General features: G+C 48.8%; 1 protein-coding gene across 5 annotated transcripts in view; it reads left to right on the forward strand.

The window, feature by feature from the left end:
• The window catches only part of PLXNB1 (plexin B1), a 76190-nt gene that overhangs the window by 8616 nt on the left and 48032 nt on the right, over positions 1-19542 (forward strand). For 2 of the 5 annotated variants that reach the window (XM_083796099.1, XM_083796100.1), the window contains exon 2: positions 11348-11409. The gene's annotated coding sequence lies outside the window, so the exon portion shown is untranslated. Of the gene's footprint in view, positions 1-2549; positions 3967-11347; positions 11621-19542 lie in introns of those variants that run through there. The other 3 variants (XM_083796096.1, XM_083796098.1, XM_083796097.1) reach the window with 3 other exon arrangements.

A 19542-nucleotide genomic window follows, 5' to 3' on the forward strand; every position in this document is an offset into this window, starting at 1 on the left:
GGAAATTCAATGGGCATCTGTTCGTTTAATAAATGGGAATGGGAAAAACAGAAGGGTTCGCATGTCTGTTTTCTGCTGGAACAGCAGCAGCAAGGGTGCTAAGTCCTCGTGGCGTGGAGGTCGGGGAGGGCGTTGGCTGACATCCACAAAGGCTTGATGCTTTTTGTGCAGTGATCTCGAGTAGCTCGTGTCTCTGGGGAGATTCATGAGGGGTAGTTACTGTTTCTGATACATACAGAGGGTTGTGTTAATTATCAGAAAGAGCGGCTGGAAAGAGCCAGGTGAGAACACGGCAGCAGGTGACTGCATTCGTGTAATGTGCTTCTGAAGGTGTTTGACTTGGAGCCGTACAATGGTTTAAATAATTGATCTGTGCCAACATCAACAGCGTGCCTCATGATTATTTAAAGAAAAAAAAAAAAGGCTGATGCCTCTGAAATCATGGGTTACTGGGGATGTGTCAAAAAGGGAAATATTCCTGGGGGTGTCCTCAGCGAGCATTAGCACTGTACTCTGTGTTGTGCGGGACTTTGTCGGTTTTCTGAAAATAAATCTAAAGCCGCTGCTAGTGTTGGTTCAGTAGAGAAGCAGAAAATGCTGATGGCGAATTCAGAACCGTGGCTGGAAACGATGGGTCTGTTGGTATTTTCTCGCTCGAAGATCCTGAATAGTACATAAGTGTTTGGCAGAATGGGGATTGGGTGGTGAAATTTTCCTTAGAGCTTTTGGAGAAATGCTTACATGGTGTCTAAGAAAGACGTGTTCTCCTTACGCTCAGCTAATTGACTGTTAGCTCACTGATACAATCTTTGCAGTCTGTGATTTCTGTAGCTCCTCCGTTATGCTGCAAAACGGGTTTAGTGAAATAACATCCATTTGATACAGGCAAGCAGGGGCCTCGGTGTGCCGGCGATGCTGAGCGCTCCCCGGCTGTGTTTCACCAAAGCAGTGGCTGTGAAGAAGACGGCAGGGGGTGGAGGTGACAATCACACTGGTATTTTGAATAGGGGGGGGGGGAAAGTCCCAAGTTATTCAAGAGCCAAGGAAGGTGCCTTGTAGTGACGGACCCGATGGGACTCATCTGTTGGTTGCCAAAACCTATCGAGAGGTGACTTGCTTAAAGCACGTGCATAACTGACTCCGAGGAACTGCTCTTTAATCCAGCAGAGAAGAAATTAATGGCTCGTGGCAGAAGGCAAACAAATGAGAAATTAGCCTGGCCTTGTTGCCAGAAAGAATGATGGAGCCATTGGAGCACGCTACTAGCACGGCAGTGAGCTCATGGGTGTTGTGGGGACGCAGGTGGTACAGCAGGACGGCGTGCGCCTCGTGTGGACTGGCCTTAACCTTGAATGACACGGCTCAGACCGGTCCTGTGGCAGCGATTTCTGTTCTGTGCTTCAGGATAACCTCAAGGCTAACGCAGCTGCGTCCCTCATCCCTGTTTCTTAACTCCCCAACCTTGCGTCCCAGCGCTTTATGCAGTGGGACTGGTACGTCCTGCATGTGAAGAGCCTGGCTCCTGGCAGGAGTGTTAGCTCAAGGTTTGCACTTCAGCATCCCGAGGTTAAAATCCTCCTGATGCTCCTCACGGTATTTCTGACTGTTAGGCTTATCTCTCCACCTAACCTATCTTGCGGTGCTTGCTTTACTGATTGTAAGCTTTCTGTGAAAGTACAGTTTTTATTAAGCATTTGGTATACGCACCACCATCTGCATCAAGGAGCGCTGTTAAATTCCAGCTGCACTTAAGCCATTTTAGTTGCTTTCTTTCATTAATCTCCTGTGTTGAATGTCAAAAATCTCATACAAGTAAATCTGATAAACATTGTAGTTTAGTCTACGATTCTTTCGTAATAACTTGTGATTGTTTACAGGCTGAAAACTAATTTATAGTTTGTTAAAGGCAGTTAAGTCATTGAGTTCATGTAGTCTGATCCTTCAGGTAATGCAAGCTAGTGAATTTCCCTGAATTTAAGCTGACCATCGAAATTGAGACTGAATGTTAAGAAAGAGCAGAGGTGTGTGTGTGGTGGAGACCTTGCTGCACCAAGTGTATGCTAAGATACCTCTCAGAAAAGAGGTTTAAAAACCAGACCTTGGTCTGTCCGTTCCAGGAACCTGCAATTAGCCAATTATTAACTTTGTTCTGAATGGGTTAACTAATGTGGCACTTGTTCTGTTTGGCCTCTGACTGCCTGTATAATAGCCAACATCAGCAATCTCCGTCCTGCGCCGGACTGCAGGCTGCTAATTAACACGTTGGTTTCATATCGCCGCCGCCAATGTTTGCACTGAAGAACTTTGCTTTTTGGGGGCCATGCAGGTGGGTGGGAATATCCAGATCATACCGTGGCTCTGGTCACTCACGTGCAATGCCTTGCTCTCTGTTTTTTCCCCAGACGTCTGATCAGGCTTGGGGCTGAGCAGTGCCTCATCGCAGGATCTTTAACCAAAAGGTCAGAATAAGCTCAGGGCCTAGAGCAGCGAGATGGTCGCGCCATGTCCCGCCCCACCGCTGCCTGCCGTGTGTCTCAGCGCACATACACATCTCTCCCTCAATTAACCACACGTAGGATAAGCTGGTTTCCCTTAAAGGAAGCAGTTGCCCGTAGGCTGGGAGCTGGTGGTTCCCCATGGGGTGAAAATACACCTTAAACTGGGCTCGGAGGGGAGGCCGGCTAGTTGATGCTGTGGTAGCTGAAGACCTGGGTGTGTTGTGTAGCTCAGGCCTGACCCATGGGGTTTTTTTTGGCACTTACCCTGTGCTCCCACCGCCCCTCGGTGTGCTGGGGCTGGCCTGGAAACCCCCTGCGGGGAGGCCCTGGCTGGGAGTGGGAGGCGTTGAAATGCGGATATTTACCCCAGCTGTCAGCGGGTGTTTGGAGAAGATGCCTTTGTTTTAGTAAACGGGGTTTGTTTTAAAGGTATTGGTGGGTTTGTGCCTGCTTTTCTTTTAGTTTCGCTGTCTCAGCCCTGCCTTGGCTACTCCCTTTCCTTACTCACCAAAAGCAACTAAAAAAGAGGTATTTGAGCAGCCCATCTCGTTGTTCGCATGCAATCCAGCAACCTTTGGTGCTGGAAGTTGGACTCTGTCTGCTGTTTGTCTGGTAACACTAGCCCCCGTTGTTTCCTCGCGCTGCTTTTGAAAAATACTGTTTTGGTTTCTCTGGGAGAGAGATGGTTGGCTCATAAATGTATGCCAACCCACCTAATTATTCTTTTCGAAAATCCTTCATTGGGTCTTTTCTGTTAAATAGTTTAAAAAAAAGAGGAAAAAAAAAAAGAAAAAATCCCACCTCCCTTGCCCCTGCAAACAGCAGCGTCCTTGTTCTGCTGAGCTAACTGCTGGCCATACTGATCAGTACCATTTCCTTTGTCTTCGTTTATTTTAGAATTAAGCTATAAGTTGTTTAAGACGGGGCTATTTTTGTTCTGTATTTGTGCAGGATCTGTTACATGAGGATCCTAAATGCTAAAGTAACTGCTCTTCTTAAAGGCAAAACTACCGTGCACGTCAGGAGCAGGATGGGCATTGCTCTGAAAGCGAAGTTCGGTGTTTTTGCTCCGATAAAACGTTTTGGCAAGCACATCCCTGGTCAGAGGAATGCCTAGGTCAGGGCCAGAACCATGGCCATCTTCCGCCCCCGAGCTGGATTGGCTTTTGTCAGCCAGATGCCTTCTGATCTCCACCTTCTCGCGCCGTCCCTCTTCTGACAGTAGCCATGTGCTCAGCAGGGGCTCTGCAGCCCTGTTTGCTTTAGCTGGGGAGATGTTTGCCTTTCCTGCAGAACCCCAGCTGCCGGGGAAACCTGGGGCGGCTGTGTTGATTTATTAGGGCACAGTGCGCCTCAGGAATGCCTCTGCTAAGGAGCTGGGAGTGATGGAAGGGATCCTGCCCGGAGCGGCGTGAAGCCTTCTCGTTTCTCTTTACACAGACGCGAAGCAGGAATTCCCCAAAGCAAGGTAAGAAAAATGGCTCGCTCAGCTGACGGCTTTAGGGAGCTCCAGTTAGGCTTCCCTGGCGCAGAGTCAAGGAGGTGGATGATAGCTGGAATTTTAAGAGTGCAATTTTAAGTGAGTTTTTTGGTGGGAGATGACACTGAATTGCCCGACCGGAGGGTTTGTGTGCTTTTGGTTTGTGTTAAGAGCTGGCATTCCTGAGTTACTGACTAGGGCTTTTTTCTGGGACTTGGCTGTGGGCCATCTGAATGTTTTGCACTTGAAAGAAGAAAGTTTCAACCTCTTTGGGTTCACAGACTTCTAAACATTTTCCATTAGAGATATGGCAATGGATTTGCTTTTTTAATTACCTTTACAGACAACCAAAGTCTGCAAGCCACAAGTTTAAAAACCACCGATGCAAGCGTGTATTCTGTAGTGAGTTCATTGGAATACCCTCGCCTCTCCATAATTTGTCCCAGCCACCCTACACCCCATATTTTCCTTTCTTGTCTGGCATATGCACCCAAGTATGTGTCTGAACTTTCTTCTGTGATTTTTCGTGGCTGCTACCCCAGCTGATCTGAAAGCAATACTGAGGAAACTGTTGGGTGTTTGCACAAGGCAGGGTGGGCAGCCAGTCACTTTGTGTTGAGCCGGTATTTGGTAGTTGCAGAGTAGGCTGTGTTTATGGGGCATCAGTGCTGGGAAGGAATTTCCTTTCCTAGCTGAGGTAGAAAGACTTTCCACGTACAGCTTTCTTCCTTTGCTTTAGCATTCCTTGAGGTTGTTTCCTATTTTACAAATGCATCTTTTGAGAACTGCCAGGAAAATGTCTCTCTTAAATGGAAATGGAAATTTCTGAGCTCACAGGGATGAAAACCTTTGGGTCTGTGCTCACTGAGTGAAAAGAGGATTACCAACCAGCCATTCTTCAGCGTGCAAAGCGGTGGAGCAAAGTCTGCAGAGACTCTCCGAAAGTTATTGGCTTTCCTCAGGAAGGGAGCTTGTGAATAGAATTAAATGAGCTCGGTCCCATCCTTCTCAGCTTCCCTGCTGCAAGTGGAGAGAGCAGTGTAAGTTTTAATTCAGTAGACACTTGAATAAAATGGGAAACTTTTTGAAGTAGGTGTCATGGAAACAGGTCTAGAGCCAGTATTCCTATGTTCCTGGAGATAAGAGGACTAATGGTTTTGTGGCTGCATTTTGGCCTGACCGAGCAGGGTGAGGGGAGGCAGCACTGCTTTTTCCAGAACTATTTGAAGAGTCCTGAAATGAAGATGGTTTGCTGGAGCAGATGAAGATGGCACCTTTTCATTGGGGACTGAAAAACCTGCCAAAGTGTAAACTGCATCTTAATAGAAAGATGTGAGACGAGGCCTGCACATCTCTCCTTCCTAATTACCGCAGCTCAGCTGCTGCTGTCTCTTATGCTTACACATGTGAAAGGTGACAATGACAATGTCTTGAATGGCAAAGCAATAGTAGGGAGGCTTCCCCCCCCCTTTTTAAAAAAATCTGTATTCTGGAACAAAGAAGTTATTCAACCAACAGCCAAGAATATCCTAATGAAAAATCTTCCTGGAAACTGCTCTACATGAAAGCAGTGGAATTTTTGTAAGTCTCGGTGGCTTGTCTCCTGAGTGACTACAGGTAAAGCAGCAGCTAGCTTCACCCTTTCCCCCACCGACAGCGCAGGGAATGTCCACCCCGGCAGCAGGACTTCCACTTCTGCTGTTGCTGCACCTCTGTACGGGGTTGTCCTGGTACGTGCTACCTTTTCAAGAAGCTGGAAGACTCTGCTCCCCAGTGTTGCGGCAGAAATCTCTGCTAACATTTTTCCCAGCAGTTACTTTCAGTGCCAAGGCCAGAAACCAGACTCTCAGATCCTCATCGATCACGGCACTTAAAATGGGAAAAGGTGGTTAGTTTGGGTATGAGCTCCTCTTAGAGAAACAGGCATTTCAGGGGGCAATGATAGTGCTGTAGTTGTGATCACATTGCAATGGTGCAGCAAGAGCAGAGGCAGCAGCGGCTCCCAGTTGGGCTGTGGAGGGCAGTTTTAGACTGGGTGTTTCTCGCTGAAATGTCTCCTAGCTTGTGGTCTCTCGTGGCAGTTTTGCTGGTTAGCTATTAACTTGTTCAGTCTCCCCTCGCGCATGGCCCTACCCTGTTCCACTGTATTCCTGTAAAGCTGGTTTAAGAAACAGCTTTGTCAAAGTTTCTCTTCCTGCCTCTCCTCTTGTCCTGTTGATCTCAGGAGAACATGCTGGCACTGGTGCCTTTGCAGGATCATTTTTAGGGCCCTTTTGGCTCTGTCCCTTTCCCTTTGAGCAGCCCTTGGGGAGCCCCGTCCTGGGGCGGGACAGGCTCTGGTGGGATTGCTCTCTGCTGGGAAAACAGCAGGGGAAAGGCAAAACAGTGCAGAGAACCCTGCTTTTTTTAGCCGAGAGAATGTCCTTCTTCAAACACAGCTCTTCCTGCTCGTGCCTGTACATAGCCCCTTCCTGCTCACCACGGCGCAGTGTTTTCTCTCGCTGCCTCGGGGCGGCATTCAGGTTAGTGCAGATCGGAAGGAGCGACTTGTATTAAGAGATTTCTCTGCAGTGGTATTTACCCTGTTTCTGCAGAGGACTCTTTTTTTTTAAGTACTCAGCTACCTGCTTCTGTTTCCTCTTGTGAGATGTTAGAGCATGCTGCTTGCAACTGTCTTGGAGCCTGCAGCTCTTCCATTCCCCCTCGCAATTGCCAGCTCCCTCGGCCTTTTCACAAACACGGAATAAAAGTTGAAGCGAGGGGATGCCTGCCCGTTTGTATCAGCCTGGGAAATGGTAGATTTCTCTCTTGAGGCCTTTGCCTCAGGCATCTTGCCAGAAGGCATCTAGACTCTATTCACTTCCAACACACGCAGTCCCCAAGCCAGAAATGTGCAGAAAGCTCGTGAACTGTGATCAGCTGAAGGCCAGACAGTGTGACCTGGTGCCTCTTAAAGTCAATGAATTGCGGAGCTGTGACTTCTGGATGCTTGGGAAGTGCGTGCAGGCTGCGGCACCCGCTGCACGGTGTGAACCTCAAGAGGACCACAGGAAGATCAGCTCAAAGATGGACCTAATCTGTACTTACTGTCGGAAATTATCCCAAAATCTGAGTCAAAAGAATGTGCCTAAATGTTTTGGCTAACACAAAGAAGTAATTACTTTCTTCACAGAGCCTGTGTATGGGTTTCCTTTCCTCAGACCGTGAGGAATTCAAAGCAAACTTCAGTTTGGAGCTAAAAGGCGTGTTTTTAGCGAAGGCACTGCGAGCAGCATTGGGATGGGCTCCCAAAAGAACAGAGATGGGTACGGCTTGGGTTCTTGTGCCTGCGTGCGTAGCAGGCAGTCTCGTACCAGCCCTGGTTCAGTCTTCTACAAGTGACCTCTGTCCCTGGCCGGGAACATAAAGAGCCTCAGTGAGCTTTGGCTGAACTGGGCTTTTGCCTGGCTGCTGTGGGGAGAGAGTAACCTCAGTGTTCCTGCCTCCCTCCCCCCGGCCGCTCGCTTGATTTAGCTGCCAGAAAAAGACATCTGAAAAGTATACATTGCTCTCCTGTGTCCTAACTTCTGTAAAATACGGGTTATGGTTGGTTCCCATGTACGGTGCTCAGTAATTTTACAGAAGAGAAAACGGCACCGCTACAGCTATCTACACAACGCTCGGTACAGTGAGGTCTTAGTTTGTGCCAGGACTCCTGAGTGCTATTCTGGGCGTTATTAACGGGATTATATTACATAGAGAGCTCAGATGGCTCCGAGCCGGGCTCGGGGTGTTAACTGTTTCTATTAAGCTTTGCATTTAGAGATCCTTGTGGCAGAGGAGGGCGATGCTGGACAGGTTAGCGTTCCTGCAGCTCAATAGTCTGTGTGTCTGTATGGCCAGGGAGGGTTTTCATTTGCTTTTCACGAGGGGTAACCAGACTTCCAGAACTTGCTAACTTAGGGATGCTCCATGTGTTAATCTTTTCAGTATGCTGGCAGTGTAGCTGCAGGTGCTGTGGAAGAGATGCTTTCTGGTGCAGATGTGTAAAGTGCAACAGAAACCTTACAACATGCCATAAATGTCTCATAAGGGATAAAGCTAGCCATATGTAGCATGTTATCTGGCAGAGGCTGTGCCTGCTGTGCACTGAGCACCCGTCTCCGCAGGAGACAAATGGGTGAGGGGAAGTATCCCCTGTGCCACGTGGTAGTTCGTGCTCAAGCTGATGGTCCAAGGGGCTGAGTTTATGAACATCCCTTCCTTAGAAAGCCAGCAGCTGATGTCTTTACCTTGCAGAGGCTTCGCTCTCCAAAGATGTGCCCCTAGCACAAGGCAGGCACGCGATGGCCTTGGTGCTCCTGTGCCGTCCCAGCTGCTTTCTTGTCTGGGACTCCTGACCCTGAGATCTGGGTGTGTTTCCTTCTGGTGCCGTGTGTTAGAATGGAGGGGGAAATGGAGGGTGAAATCCATGATGGTGGAACCCCTCAAAATAAACAAGAGTGGGTGTCGGTGGTGGTTGGAGCAGCTCAGATCAGACATGGTTATTGGGTTAGATATGGTAGTGAGGGGGAGAAGGGGGCTAGGAAGGGGCTGCAGTGGGAATCAGTACCCAAAATGAATATTGCATGAGTGGTGCATGGATGGGTAAATACTGTCCTTCAAACCAGATCTTGTTCCTGAGCCTTTCTCTGGAATTTCCCTGTCATGCAGACCAGCAGCCAGCACCAGACCAGGCACAGCAGTGCTGCGGGCAGGCTCCCACCCAGCTGCTGGGCAGAGCCATGCTCGCACTGGGCTCTTGCTGGGAGCCACTGGGCACCGTGGCTGTGGCCATGGGACCCCCTGTCAGGCAGGATGGCTTCCATGAAAGACAGCAGCATGCCCAGGGTCCGCGGGCAGGATGCGGCTCCCCGGGGAGCAGGGTCGGGCCGTGATTCACCACAGCTGGCTGCGGCTCGGCCTCCTCCGCTCCCCCTGCCCCCGGGTGCCAGGGAGTGACAGCTCGCGGGCAGGCGGCCAAGCTGTGAAAGGAGGAGTGTGTGAGGCCTTCAGCTTTCTCATGCTTTATCAGGCTGCAAAGAATAGCTCGATATTCAGCCGGCGTTGGTGCGGGTCAGGAGAATGGAAATGCGAACTTAACTCCTGACACGCCGGGGGACGGCTGAGGCCCAGGCCTGACCAGAGGAGTGAGGGCTGCTCCCCAGGGCTTCTGTGTGGCGTGAAAGGACACAAACGCCTTACAAGCTGTGCCTTGGCTCTCCTCACACCCCAGCTTGTCCAGACCCCAGGGGCTGGCATTGAGGGGGATGTGGCGGCTGCGGGAGCGGAATGGGGACAGTCCTGGAGATGATGGAGCCAGCAGCGAGGCAGCCACCGGCTCTGGGGAGCGCTGCCCGCCAGCACGGAGGGAGTTAAGCACTGCTGGCGGCTGGGGGTGAGCCCACCTCGGGGTGCCGAGCTCCAGCTCCATTCCCACGGCCGGGGACGGGGCCGGCGGGGGGGGACCCTGCCAGTGGCGGAGGCTGAGAGGCAGCACCCGGCCCCTTCAGCCCCACGCTGGGCCGGGAGGGAGCAGGGCTGCAGGGCAGGGCCGGCGCTGTCGCCGCTCGGCTGCTGTCCCCCGGGTGAGATGGTGGATTTATTGCCCCCCTTCGGGCAGACAGAGGGGGCTTGCAGGCAGCCAGATCCCTGCCTAGGCAACTGAAATAAATTATTCCTCAGCTGGATGTGAGGTTGCAATCGAATCCCAGCAGAGTTGTTTCCTACAGGGTGTTCAAGTTTCTCGGAGGCGTATGGTAGCAGGGCCCTTCGTCCCTGATCCTCACCCCGCCTTATGTCACGCCATTTTGAGCTCTTTGAAGCCCTGAGGAGCAGGGAAGGCCAGGGAGAGCTTGAGGGGTCAGGGAAAGGAGCTAACGTGAGCAAGGAGCGCATACTGCAGCTCCCTCACACCCCAGCCCCCCCTCAGTGGTGCTGGGGGAGCAGGAGGGCGCTGACACAGAGCTGGGCACAGCTCTGCCTACGGTGCCCCCCAACCAGCACCAGTTCCTCCACAGGGGCAGGAGCATCTCGGGGCACCCGTTCAGCCCCTGGAAATGCTCCGAAGTCCTCCCCAAGGACGAAGGGTGCAGTCCCTATTCTCACCAACCGCTGAGCCCAAGGCAAAGCACATCAGTGCGAGCGAGTGGGGCTCAGCAGCAGCGTGAAGGAAAGATGAGCTGTGTGCTTGGAGCTGAGTTCTGCTGGGTGCTGTGCAGACCAGGCAGTGCCATGTAGTGTGGCAGATGTGCTGTTGGAGGCTGGGTTTTTGTCTGTGTGTTGGCTGCCTGGCTCAGCTCCCACCCCGGATCCTCTTTGCAGAAGCCGCGGTCCTTGGGCGAGCTGTGCGGGCCCCAGTATCTGCAGGGCAGAGGCTCTGGGGAGCAGCGTTGTCTGTGCGGGGCAAAGGCTTTGGGATTCGGCACCTAGGTACAAACGTGAGCAATGAGAAGCGTCCACGCAGATATTCTGCAAACACCCAAGCGCAGAGATTCCTCCTGCTGGATCTTACTGATTGTTGACACCGGAATCCTAATAAACCCTGGTAGGCAGCAGCCCTTGTTCAGCTGCCCACACCCAGGCATGTAGTGGCGGCTGCGCTCTGCGCTGCAGCTCTGTGCTCTGTCCTTTGCTCCCCCCGCAGCGGGAGATGTGGGATCCCCGTGCGAGGCAGCCCTGGGGGGAAGCACAAAGAGAAGCTCTTGGCGGTAGCTTGGGACCCAGGTGCAGCGAACGCACCAGCGAGCGCTGGCTTTGGGGACGGAGGGGTGTGTTCCCATTGTGTGCGTTCCCATTGCTCCTGTCAAGCCTCCTCTCATTATTCCTGCCTTGAGCTGTCTCGGCCCGAAGGCAAAGTGTACAGAAGGCTCTGTAGGCTTGCCCTTGAGAGGCGTGCGGTCCTTGGAGAATGGCTGTTGAAGGGAAGCATGGCAGTGGGCTGAATTGAGGCTGTTTCAGGCTGCACAGCTCTGAGCTAATCTCCCAGAGGCAGAGACATTACTCACCAATCAGGAATGTGTCTGTATTTTTCCTAATGAGAACAAAACATTTTATCCCTGTTCATTAGCAGAGAGTTAGGGTGTACTGTTGCTATGCCAACAGACTCCTCTCCCCTGCAGACACACTGGGGGTGTCCTCCGAGCCATGGTTAGAAGGGTGAACGGGAAGGCTCGTTCTGGCTAGAAAAAGATCCCATTGTTTTCCCCGGGGCTGCCTGGACTTTGTGCAGCTGGCCAGACCTTGCCTTCTCGGGGGGGAGGGAGCCGCAGCGGGAGTCAAGTGCAACAGAGATTTAATTTATTGGAAAAACAGTCTTTGCATTTCACATTGTGTTGTTTTTTTTTTCCAGCTTGAGGCACACTCCTCAGTAAGAGAAATGAAGGTGTCTCAGCGTTCCCAAGAGCCCAGATGGTAAGCAAAATGCGCCGGGAGTCAGCACTGGGACACCCACGGACTGCTGCAGCCTGCTGGGCCCCTCCGTGTTCCTGATCGTCTGTTTGTGCTGCCAGCGTAATGCCCGGCAGCCTCTTGGTGCTGCTGCGGGATGAATGCACCTGATGAACGGTACCGCCTGTGATTAGCGGACAAGGGGGTTCACCAGGCACGCGGGCTGCTGGAAAGAGTGAGTGGCACTATGTGAGAATACACACTTGTTCCCTTTAGGTAGGGAGCTCCTGTGAAGGACAGAGGGCGTCTCTTGAGCAGAAGTGGTGATCTGTCCAGTTCTGCCCTAAGCAGATGTATTTACTTCAACGGTTGCTGTCCACTTTCTTGTCTTTGTCTTGGCTCTGCCTCCCTCCCCTGCCAACCCCCACCCCTTTCCTGAGGGACCCGTGGGATGCGTGAACTGCAGTGGTGCGCTCTGCAGCGCTGGTGCTGTCATTACAATGTAAAACAACATCTACAATTAAAATTTTCTATACAAGCTAATGAGTTTAACCTACAGACAGAAACAAACAAATATGCTACTTTCTGATAGTGATCTACGGTCAGAAATGAGCCAGTGAGTGTGACCAAACCTGCAGACAGCCTCCCGGAGCAGGGTGATGTTCATATCTGGCTGTCAATCACCATACAGTGTCGTGAGCTGCTTTGTGCTGGCTGAGCGCGGCGGTGTTGACAGCTAGAGACCCTTGAAGAAATGTCTCCCTGCAACTGAGTTCTCCTGTCAGACTGCAGCCTGTTAAACAGGATAGCTGCAACTCCTACTTCAGTTCACCTGGCAAAGCACTCTGTGAGTAAATGTGTGGAATTTGAATACAGGAATTTGAATATCAAATGTAGGGTGGTACAGCAGAGATCCCAGACTGAAGGAGCTGCAGGAGATCTGCAGATCTACGTGGACTTGTTGGAGAGTGAAACCCTGGCACCTGGACACTCGGTGCTGCCTCAGATGAGTCACTGACTATTGCGCTAGAGAGATGGATATCACTTGAGAGCACAGGGAGTACAGGAGCCCTTCGTCAGAAAGCAGTCTGCTTGTTAGACCTGCAGCTGTAGTAGCAGGAGGGTTCAGCAAAAATAAAAGCAACGAACAAAACCAGACAGCAACCCCTAACCTGGGCTTCTGTGTGTGTGCAGCCTGTTTGGTTTCAGTTTGGTAGTAGAGCTAGATTAAAATCTTGAATGTTAAAGAGCAAGCTTTGGGAAAATCTGTTTTGGTCTGTAGCCTCCACGAATAAATCCTGGGTACGTACAACACGTGTACAAAGATCGGTGAGTCTGGTTCCCTCAGCTTTTCGTTGGCTCTGGGTGGTTCAAGTAAAACCACTAAATCAAAGCTGTTTGAAATAGGGAAGGAGTAAGTACTTGAGATGATTTGAATTCAGGCCAGTCTCTTCTGGGTCCACGCTTTCAGGGTGCATAAAAAAATAAAAGACCATAGGGAGGACAGAGGTCTGTGTACTGTGTATTACATGTGTGTTGTATTCCTTGAGATATCCAGCTGATTCTGTGCAGATCCTATTGAAACAGTGCCCCAGCAGAACTGCGCTAGAGGAAATGGTTGTTAGTCCATTTAAGTTTGTTCAGCCATGATCTTTTGCACTGACTTCTGAAATGTGAGTTACGGTTATTATCCAAGTCGCGCTCTACTTCATTCTTGTGCAGCGGGAGTAGCGATTCCGTGTTACCTAGGAGAGTGTTACTTGGGCCCTCCTCTCCCCTCCTTTTTGAACAGCACAGGGGGGGGATTTGCTGCCCTCTTTTCTGTCCCACCTCTTTTTTTCCTTACATTAAGAACAAACATACAATTTCTGTGCTGTGTACAAAGCAAAAATCAGGAGAAACCCTTTGGTTTCGAGGGCAGGGGGCATGTTTTTCCGCATGAAACTGTGCTGCTGTGTTTTGTCTGTAGAAGTTTTTCTCATTGCTTTTTATGCTTGGCAAGCGGTTCTGTGTGGTGTGCTCTCTGTAGAGCTCAGAATAGTGAGATTTGGGGTATTTCTAGGCCATGCACTTCCTTCATCTCCGTAACGCCTCTGCATAACTACCTCAAAGTCCTGCTTCAGTTCAAAATGTGACATTTAAATGAAAGACAAGTCCAAAGAGTTTTCTGGTCTTGGATCTTGTTTTGCTGTTCTGTTTCCGAGATGTCTCCTGTTGCATGCTGAGCTGCTTTTTACTAGCTATTTATGCTCTATTTGTTTAATTATTTAACTTTATAACAGCTAGATTTTTGTTTTGGTAGTATCTGAGCTCATTGGAAAAATAATGCAAACCTGTACATAGCCACAGTGGGATGAAGGACAAAATTCCAAATGCATTTCTACATTTTGCCTCTTAAAGTACCGCAGGTAGTACCTGTAGTCAGGTGAATGCCTATGTGAAAATAAACCCTCTTATTATGTTCCAGATGCATTTTTTATGTAATTTCCAGGGCTGGCATGGCTTGATGTCACAAAGTTGTGGACAGCTCTCCTGCACTGTGTTCTAGGAGCTCAGCGTCCAGGAAGAGCTAGTGCCTTGTCTATCTGATGTAGTGGAAGAGATGGGAAGAGCTGGGTTAGAGGAACTTTAGAGTCCTCTGTGCTGTTTGATATCCACCACTTTGAGAGGAGACTTCTTCCCTTCGATCAGAACCAGTTATGGGTTATTTGTGGAGTGAGGTGTTCCTTCTAACTCTTGGTAGAGAATGGTTTAAAGGCCTAAATTGTGAGATAGACTGATTTAAAAAAAAATAAAATGCTGTTAGCACTAAGTGTTGTAATGCTAAATAATATATCTGCCATCTTTTGAATCATTTGGTTTTAATGGCTTCACTTATTTTTCTCTAATTCTAGTTACATTTCTAAAAAAAAAAAATAAAAATGCTTGTTTGACTCTTAATAGAGAAACTGGCAAAGGACAAAAAGCCAGCTATTTCAGCCTGACAGGAGAGTCTAGGTTGCCTAGCAAGCGAAGCATGCATGCATAGTGAATTCTCATTCACTATAATAATCAAGAATGTTGGAAGCAATTAGGAAGGATCACTGCATTTGTGGAAAAAAATCACTGAGGATTTTGCAGGAGTCACAATAAGAACAATACGTCTAAAAATAAATATTCTTATATGATTCTGTATAACAACAAGATCCAGTAAGGGTGTTGTTATTTTATGTAGCATCATGAAATCACTAAATAACGTGTCTATAATTGAGGAAAAAGATTGAAAGATTCATAAAGAACAGATGACAGAATAGAGCTCTGACATACAGCCTTTGTTGTAAGGGATATCCTTCATCGGGTAGGCTAAATCAAGTATAAGAACGTTATTTGTACTTTGAAAGTACTAATGGGGGGAGAATTTCTGAAAAACACACCCTATTCTGAAGGAATAAGGTGTAGTTAGGTGCTGGGGCTTCAAAGTAGTTTTGAACAAGCTCAGTTTAAGAAGTTAGGGGGCATATTTTAACAGAACTAGCTAACTAGCAATTCACTACAGGAGGTGGAGAGTCCCTGCAATATTTACTAATCATCACACTAATTTCTCCAGCTCATATGGAAGGTGTTTTCTGCAGCTTTGTGAAAATCGTTGTATTATGACAGGTATTTTCCATTATTAGAAATGGAACAGCAGCAACAATGATCAAAGGTGAGGAGTGTCTTCTATACAAAGAAAATGGAATAAACCGGGATTCTTTCACCTGTAAAGAGAGGAGTGATAGTTACCAAAATCCTGACTGGTGTGGAAAGGTTAGGGGGGCAGCAACTGTTTTTTGCCTCTTCCATTAGTATGGAAGAGTCATCAGTATGAACAGGTATTGAATGGGGCCAGCACGTAGTAAGCTTAAAAAAAAAGTAACGACTTAGTCCTTGATGTGTGCAGTTAACCTGGGAAGCTCCTTGCCACAGGATGTTGTGAATGCCTAACATCTGTGTGTATTTGAGGACACAGGGCAGCTCCCCAGAAGAAGGAGCTATTGAAGGTTCCTAAACGCATAGAAACCACCTCTGTCCCGAGAAATCCCTGAGCTGCACATCGCTGAAGCCTGGGAGAGTGTTCAGGGAGGCAAAGTGCTGCTATGTGCTTGCTTCCTTCTTACGGTTTCAGACCATCACCGGAGCCAGAACAACTGCAAGCCGGTCTGTCAGAACTGGGCGGGATGGAGGGAAATAAAAATAAACCTTGTAAAAACAGAGACTGGCACAGCTTGTGGCCCGAGTTTCTTCTGTGCTGCTTGCGATGTGCTGTACGCACCTCAGACTTGCTAAAAGCATCGCCTGTGGGCTGTTAAAGCCTGCAGACTGTTGACTTGAGCTTCAAGAGAGGTGGAGAGTATATTTTGGGGAGCTATGCAGCTGGGAAGGGTGGTGTGAAGACGCATATTCTAAGCAGGGAAGCTGACATTTTCCCTTCTTCACGGCATATGCTGGTCCTTGCTGTTCTGGGATGTTAAATGTTTTACTGAGTTACAGAGATTGTTACTGCTGAGAGCCTAAATCTTATTTCTGTGGATTTCCCCCTTTAAGGAGTGTTTCTTGCCTAGCAGTGGACTGTAACTTAATTTGAGCTAAAGTGGGTGATATGCAGATCTATAAACAATACAATCTCTGTTCCAAATGCTTTCAAACTAAAAATGTCATGGCCTACGTGAGGTTCAGGCTCTTTAGAAGTTCTCGAAACACTGGTCTTATTTGAGGTCCTGTCTAAACATTTAAAAATAACTAGAAAACAGGGCTCAATTCTAGATGCTTCTCCCTTGCAAGTCCAGTCTTACGCTTGGTTTTAGGTGCTTATCCAAATCTGCTGAGAGCACAGTACAGGATGGCAGCCCTTAGCTGTTCCTTTGAACTTTTCTCTTTCAGAAGGATGAGAGCCGTGTCGGGCTGTCCGTCCTTTTGTCCATAGGGACGTGGTTTCTGTTGCTGCGGGATATTGCTAATTTTTTTTCCTGTAGTGCACTGCAGCTGTGAGGAGTGAAGGGGCACCTGGGCTGAGAGCCGAAGCCAGGTGGAGTACACACAGGGTTTAGGACGAGGGTTGTGTTGGGAAAGACAGGGACTAGGCGGTGTGGGCTTAAGTTTGGAATAAAACCCAACATCTGTCATCACAGCTGCTTTGTCTAGTTCCTCTGCACTAATTTGAATCTAATGGCAGCCTGTTACTTCTGGCTTGGAGTCCTATAGCTTTGGTGACAGATCTGCACTGAGTCCAAAGACTTCAGTTTTGTGATGAACTTGATGGATATGGCTTTTCATGCAAATCTGGGAAGTTGTTTCATGTGTCCCAGTGACTGAAAATTTGGTATGTGTTTATAGATCAAGTGTTGCTATACAAGTATACCAACACTCTTTCCATTGTGTGTGTTTATTCTTCAGGTTTTTCACAGTAGTCTTGCCTCGGTTGTGAAATACAGAGCAGTGTTATTGCTGGATCATGGTTATATGCTGAAGGTGCAGGGAGACTGCTTTGTCTCTCATAGAATAAGAGCGATATTTGGGAATTAAGATGGGCTTGCAGCCAGAGAAAGGCTTTTCCCAGCATTGTGGCAATTGAGCATTGCCAGTGTCTTGAATTCTGTCCCTCCTCCACAGGGTTCCTGATGGGTGCTGGGCAGGTTGTGTCTCAACCTGTGCCTCAACTCTTCATCTCTAAAATGGGCATAAAAATTCTTTCTTCCCCACCAGCAGACCCCGGATGAAATACTTTAACAATTGAGTCCTGCTGCGCTTAGGGCTGCAGGAAGGTATGTCGCTCGGTGTGGCTTGGCTGCCCTGTTGTCAGCAGGGCTGGAAGCGGTGCTGCGACAGCTCCGAAGCAGGAGGTGGTGAGGTCGGTGGTTCAGTGGTAGCTATTCCTCCTGTGCACTGAAGGAGATACTCCTGGAGGAATGTTGTAGGATAGCTGAATGGCACAAAGCTGTGCAAGGAGAGGTTCAAGAGCATGGGAACAAGCTTCCTAGTGAGGTGTTTGGTGCCCTGTGCCTGTCAGCGTTCAAGAGGCATTTGGATAATGCCCTTAATGTGCTTTAACTTCTGGCTACCCTCGAAATGGTCAGGCAGTTGGACTTGATGTTCTTTGCAGGTCCCTTCTAACCAAACTGTTCTATAATGCAGTTTCCAGTTTCATAATGATGCGTGTGTTCGAGAGGGTAACTTTATTCTGGATCTTTTTAATTTTAAAATGAGTGTTTGATTTTGTTCTTTAGCATAAACTTCTGTTTGCATTGGTTTGCAAATATTTGTCTTTCTTGATGCGTCCTTGTCTGAAGACTACATTAAGTTTTGTTCCCTTTTTGTAGCTTGTTACAGTAATCATCTCGGCGTGTTGCACCTATTTAGTCAGGTGTTTGCAGTAAGGTGTCTCTGTCCCAAAACAGAAGTCTTGTCATTGTTGAGTAGCAAAGGGCTCAGTCTGTACACTTTTTTGGAGAGCAGCTTTCCTGTTTTACTCTCAATTTCTCAGTTATTATCCGTAGCTTTGTTCCAGCAACCATTCTCTCTCCACCTGTTCTGCAAGTGCTGCACTTGCCTGCCATTCTGCAGGCAGTCCGTCAACATTAGATTTAGTTTGAACCTGATCTCTAGCCTGTAGGAACTTTTCCATTCCTAGCTCTTCCATGATTTCAGCTACTGTATTTCCCGGTAAGCCCTGGGAAGGTTTAATGTAACACATTTTTATGATGCTGGGCTTGTCAGCCCCAGTGTGGCCTACTGGGTTGACATTAAGAGGACAGCTGTTGAGTTTGGCCCACTCCTGTGCTGACCACCGGCTAGGCTTTATCCGTTCAGTACAAACATGGGTAATTTTTCTGTGTTCCCCTCACCAGCCTCTCTGCTCTGTCTAGCTGCTTCCTCCAGCAGAAGAGCAGCCACTCACATGCAAGACTCACTGCTGTTCCTAACAGACTACTGTAAATCTGGTTTTCCTGTCTTCTGGGCACTTTTGCCCAGGGGTCACTCTGGCAAGGTAGCAGTCTCTTGAAATGCCGACAGTCAGCCAGTTATACTGGCTGTAATTCCTGCTCGTAGCAGTTTGCATTTCCAGACTAGCAGTGCAGTTTACGCAACAGACCTGTTAGTGCATCTCTGTGGCCCTAGGGTGAAGGTCTGGGCTTCCCTGAAAGGCAAAGGGAAGAGCCAGTCAGTCCTGTCCAGCCGGTGGCTCTCAGACTGCAAAGGTAGGTGGATTGCAAACCAGCTGGAGAACAGTCTCAACCAAAAAGCCTTTAAAATTCATGGTTGCCACGAAGAGGTAACCAGTTCTGAACCACGGCGCTCTTAGGGCAGCACCAAAAATCCTTTCTCAGCCCTGAATGGGACCAGGAGCTCAAATATTTTACTAGAAAAAGTTAGGATCTCCTCAGTCTAAACTCAGAAAGCAACAGAAACTCATGTTGCAAAGCCATGGTGAATTTTGTCTTGTATTAAAATTCCTTGTTGTGGATAAGGTGTGATTACATGTCTGCGTGACTAGATGTTAACAAAGTGACTTGAGAGCGCTTGTTCCAAATGACTTACTTCTCCAAGTACCAAATCTTGCAGCATCCTCACTTTCTGCTGCCTTTGCCACTTAATTTCTATACTGCACGCTTTCAGTCCTCCAGTGTGGACCCACAGAGGCATCAGTGAAAAGCATCAGGTGATGGCCTACGCGCTGCAGTAGTCCTTCTACCCCTATCCGAATGCCTTCTGCTGGTCTGAATTTTATCCGTGAACCAAGAACTTCCACGTCTGGACAAAGTCTGGGATGCAGGGCTGTGATTGTAGGGCAGAAGAGCACGTTGCATCGCTGCTGCCAGCCTGTGGCTCCTCGACCGCAAACACCTTGAGAGCTCTTCAGGCATGGTTCCTACACCACCACTCTGTCTTGGGCTACGTCTGGGAGTGCTGAATAGCCAAGATCCCATCCTGTGCGGGAAGGGCATTGCTTGGGGCTCTTGAGGCTGGTGCAAAGTTGATCCTGGCTCTCAAGCATGCACCCAGCTTGTTCACTCTTCTGCAGTAGCGCAGTGGAAGCTTGGCAGCTTCCGTGTTTTCTACGTGCTGTGAGCAACTTGAGAAGGTCCCCAGGCTTTCTGAACTACCTGGTGTGCTACTTTCTGGTTTTGGCCTTATGAAAGC

The sequence above is a fragment of the Anser anser genome, assembly GCF_964211835.1.
Source record: "Anser anser genome assembly, chromosome: 12".
NCBI classification, from domain to species: domain Eukaryota; kingdom Metazoa; phylum Chordata; class Aves; order Anseriformes; family Anatidae; genus Anser; species Anser anser.